Source organism: Magnolia sinica, chromosome 2 (assembly GCF_029962835.1).
Source record: "Magnolia sinica isolate HGM2019 chromosome 2, MsV1, whole genome shotgun sequence".
NCBI classification, from domain to species: domain Eukaryota; kingdom Viridiplantae; phylum Streptophyta; class Magnoliopsida; order Magnoliales; family Magnoliaceae; genus Magnolia; species Magnolia sinica.
The window spans coordinates 99,380,191-99,397,306 of record NC_080574.1 but is presented as its reverse complement, the minus strand read 5'-3'; positions in this window follow the sequence as shown (position 1 = coordinate 99,397,306).

The window sequence follows — 17,116 nt, the reverse complement described above, 5'->3', positions numbered from 1 at the left end:
AAGGAATTGATCGTGAAATGGATGACATTGACCGTGATGTGAAAGGAATTGACCATGAAATGCATGGAAATGACCGTAAATAGAAGCGAAATTGCCAGAATTGACTGTTAAATGCATGGAAATGAACGTGAAATGAAAGGAATTGACCGTGAAATGCACGAAATTGGCTGTGAAGTGAAAGGAATTGACCATGAAATGCATGGAAATGACAGTAAACAGAAGCAGAATTGTCGGAATTAACCATGAAATGCATGGAAATGACCGTGAAGTGAAGGGAATTGACCATGCAACGCATGAAATTGACCACGAAGTGAAAGGAATTGATTGTGAAATGCATGGAAATGATCGTGAGGTGAAGCAGAATTGCCGGAATTAACTGTGAAATGCATGAAAATGATCGTGAAGTGAAAGGAATTGACCGTGAAATGCACGACATTGAGCGTGAAGTGAAAAGAATTGATCGTGAAATGCATGGAAATGACCGTGAAGTGAAGCAGAATTGCTGGAATTGAGCGTGAAATGCATGGAAATGACCGTGAAGTGAAGGGAATTGATAGTGAAATGCATAGAATTGACCGTGAAGTGAAGCGAAATCGCCGAAATTGACCGTGAAATGCATGGAAATGACCGTGAAGTGAAGGGAATTAACCGTGAAATGCATGAAAATGGCTGTGAAGTGAAGGGAATTGACCACGGAGTAAATGTCTTATTGAAAATCTAAATTATAGTGGTAAGAAAGTCACAATTTCAAAAAAAGCAACAAATGTATTCAATATACAACATTCACAATCGTATTACAAAAAATACGCTTCAAATTACATCATTCTAGAGGTATTGAAAATTCGCAACTTCGATGATTATGCCCTGTTTGTTTGCAACATCCACATATTTTTATTTTTTGTTCCTCTCCACGGGAAAAGGTCCATGCCTTCTTCGATCTTCCAGCTGACCTCCTCTATAGCGGGGGCTTCATACTTGAAGAATATTCCTTGAATCCAAAAGAAATTTTCCATTGACTCTTGTCTCGTACTGGGTACACGGAATCTTCATACGTAAGCTAGTAATTCCTCGCCATGTACAACAGGGAGAAATATGAATAATGAGGAAGATTACAGTTTATACATGCTAAAAGAACATGAAAACAAGACAATCGCTTTACTTCAAACTTACAACATGTACATGAAAGCTTATTGAGCTTGATGGTATCATTGTAGTCTCCCACAATATAGTATTCATCCCAGGAAATTACGTGGCAATGAACATTTCGTGCCTTTAGTATGAGATCCTTTAATTGTTTCTTGGCCCACAGTGTCAACGGTCCAATGAATAATGATGTTGATTCTCATCTTTTATAAAACATCTCTTGAATTTTCATTTTGACTGTCTTCATTAGCATAGTCACTGGATATTCTCGTGCTTATTTAAATAGAGCATTAGCACAATCAACTATGTTTGTAGTGACCAAAATCTTTTTCCTGGGAAGTTGTAATGACCCGAAAAATTTCATGCCAAGACCCGAGTACTACCTCTATTTTCCTTAGAAGTTATTTGTGGGTTAATTAGCGCTAAACTCGATTGCTTGTGAAATTAGCATCAATCACTTTAAATTGGATCTGCAGGACTCAAAACCTGTAGAATCGTTAGCACTATATTACTCTGAAATCTGGGATTTAACACTAAATCCAGTTGCTCTTGGAAATTTTTAGAAGCATTGGATCGGACCTGGACCGCGCGTCGAAAGTCCGATAGCGATGATCTTAGACAGTTATGGTCACCAGGTTAGACTTGACTATCACCTCAAAAATTAAGTCCAGATGATGTCCTTGGTCGATTTGATTGAGTCCGGAGTGAAGAGTGTGAGAACGGTGAGAAATTAAATGTGATTTTATGAAATCTGAGTCGTGTCGCTTGCGCGATGATTTTAAGCAATCTAACTGTTGGATTCTGACCCAATTTCACCCTCAGATCAGGGAAGATGGCCCAGGCATGTCATAGTGCTTGTGGACCTGATCAAGTTTTAGTGACCGTTGAATTGAGTGTGGTCTGCTACGGTTGATCTGTGAAGCCGATCGGTACGAAAACTCAGCCTGACCTAGATCCATGGTCAGTGAGCTTAAGTCCGACCACACATGGAAAAAGGACCACCGGAAGTGCTCCGTTGGATCGAGAGAAGCCTGATTTGGTTATAACCTAAGTATACCTTAGCCCTGGGGCTATTTTCATCAATGTTAGGCCTATATAAAGACCTTAAAACCCTCACTCTCTTTTCCATACGAATTTCCTAACCCTAGCTAAGAAAGAGAGAGGAAAAGAGAGAGAAAGTGAGAGAGAAGTTGGTGAATCATCCTAAGATTCTTTCCTGTTACTCTACATCCTTAAACCATCACTTTTGAATCGTTATTCCGGCGATTCTAAGTTCCTTCTTGGGTAAGTTCACCTAACCCTAATCTATTTAGAGCTTCAAATAGCCTATGTGTTGTTGTAGCTCATTTCTATTCTTGCCTTAGGTTATCTAGTCACCGTTGACGAGGACATATCGTCTAAATCAGTTCGGTGTGCTTTTTCTGGTTTAAGGTGCGGACTACATTCGTATAGGTTATGGTTTTCAAGCCTTTCAATGTCAGTTAATGGTTTTTTCTTGTTGTGGGTGCAATTTCACATGCCAAATGCTATGTTTATTTTGAGTTCCTGATATGTATGTGTTAATTGAGATTTGTGTATTCTATGTATACGTAGGAAGTATCGTATACGTATAAAATATGAACATGTGTTTGCCATGATTATTTGTCATTTACTTGTGCTGATTGTATGTGTGTCAACTCCTTGGCAAAAGGAATTGTCCAAATGCATGTATTCCAACATACGTCATGTATGTTGAACTATGTATTCTAAGTGTTTGTAGAAATGTTTGAATAGGCTAATGTGTAATACATTATCCTATTTGCGGGCATTGAGAAGAGATTCTCAACTCTCCTATTGGTGTGTATGATTTCTTACATTCAATTTATGTTCCTTGTTCTTTAAGTTCAAGCACTACTTATGCTGAAATCCATGTTAAGTTGATATTCTTCAAATGCTCACATACTACATGATTTAAATTGTTGTTCCCTTACTGTTCTAAATTGTATATGCATATCTATTATAATGGAATGCATTTGGGACTATGAAATAGTCCAGGAAATCGGTAATCGGCCTTGAGTTAGTGGCTGAGGTTACTTTCGCCACGAAGGACGTGATTTGAGGAACCCGAGTTGTATTAGAGTTATCGGCAGTGGTTTGGCCACACGGAGTGTTTGCGCACTCTATGTCGTTCAACCCAATGTGCGCTCGTGCTAGTCGAGTTCGTCAAGTAACCCGATTGTCCGATGTATGTTCACCATGTATGGACGCTATTGTTTGAATCTAGGGTACCAAACTTACCAATGAAATCTCGTTAACCGTTGTACCTTGATCCGCTAAGACTCATGAGCCGGACATGGTGGTATGGGACATCATGGTCGAGCTGTCGGCCTACGCTGGGGTGACGAGCCTCCCCGTAGTGACCAGTGAGCACACCAGACTCGTGAGCCAATCATGGTGGTATGGGACACTATATTCGTGCTGTCGGCCTACATTGATTGGTGACGAGCCCTTTGTAGTGACCTCGAGCATACCTTGATACTGCATTAAGGAGACGAGCGTTAGAGTAGTAATGAAGGTATGATAGGCGTGCATTGATTGGTGACGAGCCCTTTGCAGTGACCTAAAACCATAAGATCGTATGAGATTGCCTAGGACTGACGACCGCAGAATGGATCATTGTGTGGACATTGATATGAGGAAGGTACCTTAGCTTCCCAATCCTGTTGTATGAAAAGGACTAATAACAACTTGGTAATCATGTTCATGCATCGCATTTGCATGTGTGTGGAAGTCGTTGGCATTACGGGAGGATGTCATGCGTAACGTAAGATAAAGATGCCGAGGGAGTAAGGTGAGGGCATGCATCATTCTACATACATCATTGCACTAACAAGAGTAATTAGGACATGTTTGATTGTTCTGCTTTATCATTACTGCTTGATTAAATTGATAACATGTTAACTTTTGCGGTATTGATCCACTGAGTTGATCACTCACTCCCACGTTCTGGGGTGGTGTTTAAACACCAACCAGACTCTGTCTTAGATGCAGATGTTGATGCGACCCCTGAGGCAGAGCAGGAGTTCGAGGATGATGAGGCCGCGTTTTCTTTCATGTAGTTCTCAGGTGGGTTCATGTGAGCCATGCCCTGATGTGCGGGGATTTTAGGCTTTCTTTTGGAATAGATAATGTCATTTGATGCTTGTATTTTGATAGCAGCACTTGTAAGTATGACCTGGCATGTATACATATTTCAGGGACTTACACTTGTACACATATGTTTCTTCAAGTCTTTCGCTTGCGTCTATCACTTATCCCTAAATTATGTTTGCAGTTTGGCTTAATCTATTCCATGTTTTATGTACTCTTACAGACAACATACATCCATCATTAAATATGTTGCATAAGTGATGTTTTGAAACTCGGGAGCTGAGTTATGCTCGACCCCCGAATTTCAGGGCGTTACAGAAGTGCAAAGATGCCCGCTTTCATAACCTATTTCTCTCAGCCATGCATGTACCAGAGGGTTGGTAAGTTCAAAATCATGCATTAACTTTTCAAACTCGGCCCTGCTACAAGTCTTTACAGCTTGCCAGTAGGAGATTTCTAACCACTTGTCTTTGAACGTATCCACCAAGTTTCGGTATATATGGTACGCCCAATAGCCATGGATTGCTGCTTGGAAGACATGGGGAACTTCTTTCATTAGACCTTTATGCCAGTCTGATATGATCATAAGACCAGCTAGATCCCTTAACAAATCACTGAGGTATGTAAGGAACCAGTTCCAACTACTATTGTTCTCTAATTCTCTGATATAAAAAGTGACTGGAAAGATATGATTGTCACCATTTAAAGCCGTAACAACAAATAGAACACCCTTGTACTTACCTTTTAGATGCATCCTGTCAATGGCCAAGACCCTTCGTAGAGATATTTGAAAACTTCTGACACACTGTCCGAGTGCAACAAAACATCTCTCGAACCTCATCGTTTGTTTATTCACAAGTAGGGCAATCACTGTCCCCGGGTTCGCCATCCTCAACTCATGCAAGTACATCAAGAGTTCTTTGTAAGAGTCTTCATAAGACCTCATTACATGATCGATTGCAATCTCCTTAGCTTTCCATGCCTTCCTATAGGTAATAAGAATATTATACTTCTCTTGCATTACGAATATGATGTCCTTCACCTTAACCCCAGGTGCTGCTCAATGCCATTGACAACCAGTTCACTAGCCAGTTTACTACTTGCTTGCCAATGATCGTTCTTCATCCATAACATTCCACATGTATCTATGGACCTGTAAGTCTTAATCTTAAATATCCTTGCATTATTCACCCTAAGTGCGTGTACCCTCCTCCATTCACACTTATCTTCCATACACGCCATGGTGAATTTCTTAGATGTGGAATACAAGACCTTGTATTGAAAGTTATTGTGAATGGCAAATTGGTTCACAACATACTTACACCAGCTCTTGTCCTTGAATGTTTGGCCAATGACTATATCAATCAGGTCATCAAGTGGATATGAATACAGAGACAGGTCTGCATTGGTGAAACTAGCATCCTTGAAAGGCATGATGGGAAGCCTGATGGTGAAGGCTGATGTTCGAACTTGTTCAGGTAATGGAATGTCGCTTCCACTTACGTTTCTGGCATTGGATGTTGAGGACAAGTCTACTATTGTAAATGAAGGTGATGTCGTATATTCACTTCTGAGATTCATGTCAGCTGATGCCCTCACTTGACTTGTCGTGAAGTTTGATGTCTGAGCCAGCTCGGGTATTGGAGTGTTGCTTAGAGGAACCTGTGAAGGTGATGTCATATATTCATATTTCCATCCATGTTCCTCACCCAAACTTATAACAACTAGGGCATCATGTTTGAACGCACTGTAAGCCACCGGGTCTTCAAGTATTGCTTCATTAACGTGCTGCGTTGTCTCGATGAATAGAGGGACGTAGTGATCCGGATGCTTTAGCTGCGCTGCTAGGAACATTCTCACATCTTCATCATCTTCAATTATAGCTGGAGTGGCTGATTCATTTGTGCAAGGGTCAGTACTTTCAACCTTATATCATAATGCTCAGGTCTAGTCTTCGTAACTCTGTGCATTTTTTATATAAGCTGTTCATATGTAGTGTCAACTCCCACGGCAATAGGTTTCGAGTAACCACCCTTGTACATGTATCAATTATTTTCTCTAACTAACTCCCCACCACATGAGCACATGATCATTACCGAAGTCATTTTCTAAAAATAAACATAATAATATAACTCATTTAGTATTCACATGTATAAGATGGATTTGATCGAGTAGTAGGAAATCCACCATTGTACTATCTCAAATATGATCGACTTAGCGATCAAATTTTCAAAGTTCTCAAATATGCTGCTCTGCTCATGATCATTTTCACTCACTTCGCAATCAATTTCACTCACTTCTAAGGCAGGTTCACTCACTTCGCATTGAATTTCACTCACTTCTCGGTCCTAAAGTGATTGAAAATGTATGCAAAGTGAGTGCCTGTCTGATTTTTGGGCTCAACTGAAATTACCATGTAAATCGGTAATAATTATTCACCTAGGTAATTACCACATCTTTCCCAATGTAGATGTGACAACTTACTTTTTTAACACTTAAATTAAGAAATTTACAAATTCATTGTGGGGCCCACCGTGATGTATGTGATGTTTCCACACCGCTCATTTGTTATGCTATCTGAATTTAGGGTATGAACAAAAAAATGGGGCTGATCCAAAGCTCAAATGGACCACACCATAGGAAACAGCGGGAATCGAACACCTACCAATAAAAACTTTTTGGGGCCTTTAAAAGTTTTTCATATAGCTAATATTTGTGTTTTCCCCTTATCCATGTCTATGTGACCCTATGAACAGGTTAGATGATGAAAACACCTCAATGTGGGCCCAATTAAGGAAATAACTAAAAATGGTATAAGAATGAAGGTCATTGTTTCCTTTCGTGTGAGCCATTTGAGTGTTGAATCAGCCTCATTTTTGGTCTGATGTATCAAAATGTTATAATACAATAGATGGACGGTGTGGATATATCATATACATTATAGTGGGGGTCCACATATTCAATTCCATGCATTTTTTTTGTGAAGGGAATTGACCGTGAAATGTATGGAAATGACTGCAAAGTGAAGGGAATTGATCACGAAATGCATTGAAATGACCGTGAAGTGAAGGGGAATCGCCGGAATTGACCATGAAATGCATGGAAGAATTGACCGCGAAATGCATAGAATTGACCGTGAAATGAAGTGAATTGACCGTGAAATGCATAGAATTGACCATGAAATGAATGTCTTATTAGAAATGTGAATCATAGTAGTAAGAAATTTGTAATTTTAAAGAAAGCAACAAATGTATTCAATATATAACATTCACAGTCATATAACAAAAAAATGCACTACAAATTCACAGTCATATTACAAAAATGCACTACAATCTGACTAGTAAAATGCATGAAATTGACTAAGTAGTGCATGAAGTTGATTGATCAATTGAGTATATTGACAGGGAACTAAGTGAAATTGACTGCCAAACTTCATCAAATTGACCATGAACTTCTTCGAGTTTATTTGATAGCCACGTAAAATTGACTTAGCAATGCATGAAATTGACCACTGGAAATTGACCACAAACTTCAAGGTAAACACTTAAGAATTTACCTAGAATTTAAACTTCAAGGTAATTGACCGCAAACTCCAATCACTCCCTAACACTCAGTGAAATCCGTGTTCAAGAAAAATAATAAGAGTGCATTGATGTGAAACATGTTCTTTAGAGAAAGGTCTTCAAGATTTCACGTTTATCAATGCATTGACGTCCTCTCAGAAAAAGAATGCACTTAGGCTTGAGTAGAATGTAACATAGAAGATGTAATGTGATAGTGTGATGGAGATTATATGGATATTTAGTGAAGAAAATGGGTGAAAATAAGAAATAGGGATGATACAGGTGAGTTTGGACATGTATTTGGGCGTAAAGGAGATAATGGAGTGAAATTGATATAGCAGGGGCATTTTCGACCGTAAGTCGTCCGCATAGCTGGGACTTATTCTGGTGAGGTAAAAAGAAGTAGGCTTAAAGAGGTAAATGGGCCATAAATGGGTCGTATAGTGGTAAATTTCTCAAATTTAATTGAGGAAAAAGACAGAGCTAAAGAAAAGGTAAGGCTACACCAAAAGAATAAAGGAAAGAACTATCCTTACTATTTTCCTTCTCGTGGCCAAATCAATTTTTCTATTATGTAACTTTTAAGAGAACATCCTAACATTAGTCTTAGAGTTTTGACTCTTATCTCACACCATTATAATGTAATCCCAAGCTACAACAAAATTGAATAAACCTTATGTGTAAGAAATTCAGATCTAATACTACTATTAATCAATACACATAGTGGAAGTATGTTAAACGAAGATAGAACAATCGAATAAATAATAACAAATAAAGCAGTCACACATAATACAAGATATTTAACGTGGAAAATTCTTGAGGTAAAACAACAAAAATTCACTATAATCAAATGCCTTAGAGTTTATACCACTCACCTTTGATTACAGATAAAACTTGATCTCCCTTTGTGATGCGTACCTAGGAAAACCCTAGTCCCTTGAGAAATACATTCCCAAACCCTTACAAGTGTTTAGAACCCTCTCACCTTGTAAAACCCTTGCCCTTATGAAAAACTAATTTGTCTTGAGACCTAATTGAAAATGAACTTAAATACCATGATTTGTGCTAATATGCATAACCTATCAGTCGAACTGAAACAAATTGATTCACACATATCGGTTGAACAAAAAACATGCAAATCTTCATAGCGTTCAAATTGAGATTCACCCACTAATTTAGTTAGACCGCTGGGATACTGGTAGAATTGACAGTGGCCTTCTCCTCACTCTCGGATTGGAAGAATCTAAGGCATCATGCACAATAATCTCCCTGTTTAAGGGTACCTAATCTCATCAATGGCTGGAGAGATTGATCAAGCCTAGGCAATGCTTAAACTTCTATGTGGTCACTATTCACAATCCCAAGTGCAGGGTTGCGATGTAGTAATAACTCAGTGAGAATGAAGTTGAATCTGTAGGGAATGGGGAACATGATTTAGAACTAATCTAAATCTCACTTGGTTATTTGGGTTTTTAATCCAGTGATGAAGAACAATATTATAATTAATAAAGACAAAAGACTAAGGATTCGGGAATCCACCTATAACAATCTCAATATTCAATCTACTTGATTCAACGATAACTTGATTGAAATCGAAGTCCTATCCTATTCAATCGGATAATGAAGCAGTTAAAAAATAATCTGAACTTTTCATTAGTTTAGTTTCCAAATTTCCATCTAATTACAATGATCATAGCGAATTCAATCATCCACCATGCCCATAGATGATGGGCAACAATGACTTTTATAGATCACACAATTCCAAAGCCAATAAGATTATATCAAAAGCTTTCACAACATCTACTGTAATTTTAGTCACAATAAATCATAGAAAACTAGAAATATATCTTTACTTAAACTAAAACTTAATGGAAATTCAATATATACTTGAATCAAAGAAAACTAAACATCAAAATAACTACAGGTTTCATCCCTTAGCCTTAGCTAAAAGATTAGCCAAACAAGACTAACATCTTAGAAGAAAAACAGAAGAAAAATTAGAAAGATCTATTAGAACTCGTGAAGAAATCGAAGTAGAAGAATGTTGCCAGCGCTCCCCCTAGGCATTCTCTCCCTTTATAAACCCTAGAAGATTATTTGGAATAGCTTAGGGACTCCTTTAAATAGTTTTGCAACTCAAACTTTCACACCGTCTCGGAAAAGTTTGCAAACCGCCTCAAATTTACACACTTTGCACATCTTCGATGGCAAACTTCGATGCCATCGAAGCTCTTCGATTTCATCAAAATTTTTACTAGAATTGCCCAACAAGTTGAGCCTAAAATTCCTAAATTGTCAATGCTATTGAAGTTTATTTTGGAATTATTTCAAAATTTTCTCTTTTTAGACTTAGAGTTTCAGAATATGATTTTTCTGTCCAATTTTCAGAAATCCTTTTCTTCACTTCAAATCTTTGATTCTTTTCGTTCCTCACTTGGTTTCCTTGTATCTTTGGTATGTGAATTCTTCATTAATGACTTCCAAATATCCAATTCTTCATTATTTTATTTTGAACTTTAAATCCATCCCTTTAAGCGCATATTCATCATATGCTTCCAAATTACTTCACATGATAAAAATATATATAATTAAATCAAGTTAACACTAATATATTAGTAAAGAAAACGTAATTGAATGGTTAAATATGCAATATTTGACGCTCAACACACCTGCCAACTAGCATTTTTCTAGTCCCGAGTAAAACATGCGGAAGATATTTTGAAAATAAATGAATAATTTCAATGAGCTCAAGCGGTTCTAAAAGCAATCCATATTATAAAAATTCAAAATAAATTAATGTCAAGTACTAATTTATCGTAAACTATAGTACTTAGTAAATGACCTAATCAAGTTTAAAGCATTAATCCTCCAATTAGAACTATAACATCCTAAATTTTCACGGCCAGAGTTTATATATATGCCTAAGAAAACTGGGTGTTTATAATTGAATGAATTGGATGCTTTAAAAATCGTACTATATATTTTTTTCATTTATATTACATCTAGTCACATTCATGAAGGTAACCATTCACAAGAATAAAATCCATTGTATTTATTATTTCATTAAAGCATGAGAATTCAACAAATTCTCAAATGCCCTCTTAATGAGAGCTTATTACATTATCGAGTTTGCAGCGAAAATATAAAACTATCTTCTTATTTTTTCAATATAATCTTTAATGGGGAGATGGTCTTCTAGGTCTTCAATCTGTACATCATCTGTATGATTGGAGAAGGTCAACGCCTTACTCATATTGATGGTTATACTTTAAGATTATCAATAATTCAAGAGATTCATAAAAGTAATGTAAGGGTTTTAATAGGTCTCATACTTCACTACTACGAGGGGTATCATCATGCGCAACCAATATATATATATATATATTGGTTGCGCATGATGATACCCCTCATAGTAGTGAAGTATGAGATGTATCAAAACCCTTACAATAGTTTTATGAATTTCTTGAATTATTGATAATCTTAAAGTATAACCATCAGTATAAGTACATATATTGGTTGCGCATGCTGATACCCCTAGTAGTAGCCGAGTACGAGACGTATCAGAACCCATACATTACTTTTATAAATCTCTTTAATTATTGATAATCTTAAAGGATAACCATCAGTATGAGTAAGTCATTAACCCTATCCAATCGTACAGATGATGTACATATTGAAGACCTAAAGGATCATGCCTAGCAAAGTGTGTGTGGCTAATCATACATAGTGAACATTACAATGTAGAATATGATTCATAGAAAGCTCAGCTAGCCTCGCATTCTCACACTACAGAGATTCATTAGCATGTCCAACGCTACCATGGATTTATGTGAACACCTCAAGGTAGCACAACACATGAGTCGGATGAATTACGTGACACGATTTGTTCATGGATCGACTATTTGTGACATCCAATTCCAAAAGTGATATAACACACATTGCAAATTACATACATCAATTTGTAAACCACTACCCATACCCATGGAATTACACATCGACCAAGAGGGTCTCTACCTAGAGCGCATTATGTTTATGATTAGATATTGAATCACTAGTTATGAGACCTTTAACACATCACTTGCATAAAAGAGAATGTAAATTGAATCATAGGAGTTTTGGAATTCCAAGACACATATCCAAGCCTTAAAGGTAGATAGCACAAAGCTAACAAAATAAGAAGGAGAGTAACAATGGCTAACTTAACAAGAGGAGAGTGGCAATGGCCAACTCAACAAAGAGGAGAGTAGCGATGGCTAACTTAACAAAGAGTAGAGTGGCAATGACCAACTCAACAAAGAGGAGAGTGGCAATGGCCAACCCAATAAAGAGAAGAGTGACAATGACCAACCCAATAAAGACAAGAGTAACAAGGGCTAACTCAACAAAATTGATAAAGGCAGGGGTAAGGCTTGTATCCATCGCCCCATATAAAAATAATGAAGATCACTCGTAGTTAATATCATACATATAACACCCTGAATTTTTACTATTTTGAATTACCAAAAATCCTTAAAATTTTTTTTTTTTATAACTAGCCACATCATCACTTACTGACCCTTGACACTCGAGATGAGATTATACGCAGCTGGTACCGATAAAGAACTGTACAAATAAGATTGATCCACCATATAAAACCAATGAATCTAACTGATCACTTAAACATCGAGTTAGCCCCCATGATTTGTTCATATAGGGCCCCAATCTACGCGACTTGCTACTGACTAATCAAACAACCGTAACTAAATTAAAGATCTACCCAAAGCCGAGTCAGCTATGGCCCGGACCTCAATTAATAAACCAAATCAACCCAGTTACTCTTTTAGCCTAAAACTGACGGTTTAGAGTAATCATGACCGAATCACCATTTTTGCTAATTTTGAATAGGACATACTGTGAACTTAGTTAATCCATACCTCAACCACTGCGTCTAAGAAATCTCCCTACCCAAATTATTTCAGAAGTGCCCCAATTACCCGAACAAGCTCTAGATCGCTCGTTAGTGGGCCGCTAGTTCTGAAATTATAGAGTAATGTCCATCTCACTGGGCTTGTGGTCCATCGCAAGAAATGGACTCAAAAGACACCTAGAAATAGATGATTTGCACCGTCCAATTGGCACTTGTAAAATGCAACTCTCTCAAGTATTAGTCAAAAATCTGAATTTTAAAACAAATGGCCCCACCACTTAGGACAATAAATTAGGACATCTTGGCTATCGGATTCTACCCAAATTTGTACCATAGTTTGAAGATATTTCCCTGCACTTGTCCACCAAATCTAGCCCCCGATCGAGAAACGGTGACCGTTGATTGCAAATCAGACCATTGCGATAAAACCTCGCATCCGTTTGCTGTCAAACTTTACCCAGCCCTTCATTAGGCGATGGGGTACCTGTTCCATGAATTAGATGGGTCAGGGAGCCATTAGGGCAGCCCCATTAGCTAGAAATGGGCCCCACAGGGCCATTTAAAGAAAATTATAGCACTCAGGGCCAACTGATTTAAAACTTGAGATATAAAATCTCTTAGCCCTCCTCTCTCCCTCATTTCCCATAGCCATTTCTAGTAAAGGGAGAGAGAGAGAGAGAGAGAGAGAGAGGAGGGTGCATGTACAAGGAGCTAAGGAATTGAAATTCCCGTAACCCTGACCACCGTCGCACGACGGAAACCTCGGCCCTACTGCCGTAGAAATGAGGTGTAGCTAATCCAAGGTAACAATCCCGACTTCTCCTCCATTTCTCTTAAGCTAAGGTCGCATGGATGCGTCTTGACATGCAATTCCTTGGCGCAGGGCCTAGACACATAGAATTTATGAACCCGACGCCCCTAGAGCGACTCCAAGGACCTCCAATCTATAATAGGTGCAGACTAATACCTTTAGGTGCCCGATTATTGTGCTTAGCGTGAATTTTAGTGAATGTGTATGGTGTATTATCCTTGCATGTTGCTAAATTTTTGAGACTGCTTGATTAGGACTGTAGACTTAGGATTTCCCAAAAATGTGGGGAGGGATTTAGGTCCCGAACACCGCCGAATGCATGGAATGTCATTTGCATGTTTAATTAGGGAGTTAAACATCCAATTTCCCCAAATGTTGATGAATTGTTGTTGAACCTTGTTGCATGCAAAATATGCTAGGCATAGAAGGAGTGAAATGTTGCTTAATTGTTAAATTACTGAGTTAATTGCACTTAATTCCCACTACATCGCTGAATTGTATGATTCATGCTGGTACATGTGAATTAAATTATTGTGAATGGGTGTATGGCTGTCCATCTTATTAAATTGTTGGAATTTGTTGAACATAATTTTCATGCCCCAAACTTGAAAACCGGCCTCACAGAATTTTCGATCATCGAATTCGGCGCCAACAGCCTCCGTAGTACCCCATTCTCGGTTCCCAACACCCATATACTAGGATCTGATCCTGGGATTCTACAAGGAGGATTTCAAACATGATTTTGTTTCGTAATGAGCATAACCAATAACCCATGAATAATAACCACAAGAACACCATCACAAAATTCACTATGATAAAAAATTTTAAGATACAATGCGTATGAAGGGAAATACAAGATAATAATAACAGAAACTCCTAAAGCTTGACTGCATGCTCCAACTACGATGAAGCTACAGCTACGTCCTGGCGTCACCTACATGCATCAATCATGCATAAGCTTATAGAAAGCTTAGAGGGTGGTGTAAGTGTGTATGTAATATGAACATGCTTATAATACAATATTAGAGTAACATGGAATCATGCTATGAGTGCATGAATGCAATCAGCCGTACCAAGGCTATGCGGTGGAAGACATGAATGTTATCGGTCATATCAAGACTATGCGATGCGAGATGTAACTTAAGCATGCCAATCCTCATTCAAATCCACATATCAATGCAGCTCATTACTAGAGCATTAAATATCAGTACAGTTCTCATTATGGATAATCACCGGGGTTTAGTACACTCCAAATGACATTGCCCCTTACTCAGGTGCGCAGTCCAAGTGAACGTAAAAAACCTCACTATCTGCGGGCCAATAGTCTGCCAATACCTATCCGGCACGTCGATAGCAGACCCATTCAAGAGCTGGTCATACTCAGCCTAGCAATGCTCCCTACCCTCGGGTGGGTAAGGTCACACCCCTTTCCAACCGACCATGACATAGTGAGAGACGCTGCCTCCTAGTATTCGACCCTCGTGCTCTCATGTATCCACTCAGTCTCGATGTTGGAATCTTCCTCTAGTACCATCAGGTTTAGGGATTTTCACCCAGGGACATCTATGGCGCCCTGATGCTAGTAACAGCATTTTCGATGTCCGATCCTGCCATCCACGATGTGCCTGTGGAGGTCACAGCCCTGATGTCGCTAGGGCGTATAGTAATTATGTCATACAAATGCGAAGTGCATGAATCACACTATCAGTCAATGCAACAGTCCTATGCATACCATGCACTCATGTGGGGCAACTCCGCCTATCAGGGAGCCCATAAAGAATCTGCCCAAAGGCATATACTATGATCAATCACTCCTTATATCAAGCATACATATGATGCGTATGAGCATGAATCATAGAGCTATACTAAACATGTTACATGGTGATGGGTTCTATTCATAACGAAGATGGGCTTAGACGGCCTACACACTACAAGTATGGGCCTATCAATGGGCCCTAGAGAGAGTTACAATGCGAACATTTAACCATCATTACTCTTACAATGTAGACGTCAAACCATCATTGCTCCCAAGGCATGGCCACCATAAACATAATTACATACATCATGGTGGAATCTCACATCACAATGGGCCTCATATATATCACATTCGGCTCCACACAAAGGCCTCACATACGTCTCATTGGGCCTCACTTATTGTCCTCATATACATTATGCTGGGCCTCAACCCATGGACCTCAAATACATCTCAATGGGCCTCATATACATCAAGTGGGTCGCATCATGTGGGCCGCTCAAATGGGCCAACATGCATCAAATGGGCCACTTCATTTGGACCGCACCAATGGGCCTCAAATCATCAAATGGGCCGCATTATGTGGGCCTCAAATACAACAAATAGGCTGCATTATGTGGGTCTCACCAATTACACCATTCATCTATTTTTTTTGGATCATTTTAGAGTATTATCTAAAAAAATGAATCATATCAAAAGATCATCTGGACCAAACCACAAATAATAGTGGTGATAATGATTTTCACTATTAAAACTCCAATGGGCCCACCATAACGTTTATTTTCCATCCAGTTTGTTTATAAGGTTAAAAAGACCTGAACTAAGAGAAAAAATAAAATAAAATTTCATATTGGTCCAAAGCTTCTGTGACCCAAAAGATTTTAATGATGGACGTTCAATCCCCACTATTATGGCAGTGTGGTACACTTGATTGCTAGATTAGTCTTATTTTTCTTCTCAAGCCCTAGGACGAGCTCATCAAATGTATGAATGGTTTGGATGAATCACATACACTAAGGTGGGGTCCACATACGTGGCCCACCAAAGAACTGAATCTGCATCTCTTTTTTTATTATTATTTTAAGCCTCGAGACGTGATCACCAAATGAATGAATGGTTGGGATGTATCACATACATCATTGCTGGGTCCACGTCCCAGCTGGACGGTGAGGACCCCACACGTGTGGCTGGGTCCCACCGTCCAGCAAACGGATGGACAGTGAGGATAGGGCCCCCTACATTTGGTGGGCCGCACAGATAGGTGGTGTGGATCAAACCCACACGCTGCACATAACAATGATGTGCCCCACCAAACACACACACACATATACTATATAATATATTTTATTTATTATTATAATTATTATTTATATATATGTATATATTATTATTTTTTTTAAAAGAAGGACCAGCATCCAAGGATCCAGCGTCCAGACCCTGGACGCTAGATAGTGGAGATTTATGATGCACACATCATAGTTGATCCCACACACGTGGTCCACCAAGGTTTAGATCTGCCTCACGTCTAGATGGGCAGTGAGGCATCACAGATGGATGGCATGAAATATACATGACGGTGGGTCCCACACATGTGGCCCACTAGAGATTTGGATGAAGCTGATACTTGTGTTTTCCTTCATCTAGGCCATCCAACGGACAAGCGGCAAGGTGGGCCTCACGATCGGACGGTTAAGATCGTCTTGCATCATGGTGGGCCACAAGGCGTCACAAGAGAGAGAGAGAGAGAGAGAGAGAGAGAGAGAAACATGAAGGGGAGGGACCTCGCCACTATTGGGCCCTCCCATTTACAA